This window comes from Salvelinus alpinus, chromosome 4 (assembly GCF_045679555.1).
Source record: "Salvelinus alpinus chromosome 4, SLU_Salpinus.1, whole genome shotgun sequence".
Lineage (NCBI taxonomy): Eukaryota > Metazoa > Chordata > Actinopteri > Salmoniformes > Salmonidae > Salvelinus > Salvelinus alpinus.
In genome coordinates, this window is record NC_092089.1 from 54,862,296 (window position 1) to 54,863,357 (window position 1,062).

Genomic DNA, 1,062 nt, shown 5'->3' on the forward strand with positions numbered 1-1,062 from the left:
CAACTGCAGGGGCCTCGGTCTGGCTCAGAGTCCACAGAGCCAGTGTCGGCTGATATCCCAGGACACACTGGGAGGGAGTCAGCTCGGTGGAGGAGTAACGAAGTGAGTTCTGTGCGTATTTCGCGCAGGGAATGAACCGGGCCCACTCCCCCTGCCAGTGACTCCTTAGGAACCCCCCCAGCTCCTGGTTGGGCCTCTCCACATGCCCGTTAGGCCGGTACCCGGATGTGAGGTTGACCGTGGCTCCCAGCTTCTCCATAAAGGCTTTACAGACCTGCGACGTGAATTGGGGACCACGGTCGGAAACGATGTCCTCTGGAAGGCCATAGTGCCAGAAAACCTACCCGAATAGTGCCTTAGCAACCCGGAGAGAGGTAGGTAGACTAGATAGAGGGATAAAATGGCAGGATTTGTAGAATCTGTCAGCAACCAGAATAATTCAAAAACCATCAGAAAGGGAAGATTCGTTAAAGTCTATGGACAGATGTGACCAAGGCTGTTGAGGCACGGGAAGGGGAAGTAGTTTACCTGCTGGAGCATGCTAGGGAGATTTGGATTGAGTATGAGGTTAAGTTCAGGGAGGAGGCACGGGCCTGGTCGATAAACTTCCGTGGCACTGGAGTCCACTAGAGCTGTAGAGACAACACTTGAGGGACAGCCAGCGAAATGGGAATCAGAAAGGGTTTGGAGGATAACAATGATAATAGAATACTCACGCCTACCTGGGAGATGGAAGGCAGCCCTTCTGCTGATAGGGCCGCCCTTCTGCTCTAGTGGACCACGTGTTAGGACGTACTGAACACCACTGAAGCTGGTACCCCTCCTGGCCTCAATAGGGGCAGAGCTCCAGCTATCTCCAGCGACACCGCTCTGCTACAGAGAGGTGTGTGGCCCCTACCTCTATGGGTTCAGGCTCTGCCTCAGGACAGCCAAAGGAGGGGGGTGAGCTCATTCCATCCGCTGAAGGCTGCCATAGTCCAAAAGGTGAGGGCATACTCAACTGTCTGGGCACCCTGCTGGAGTTGGAAAAGTTGCTCACCTCCCTCTCAGTAGGATGGTCGT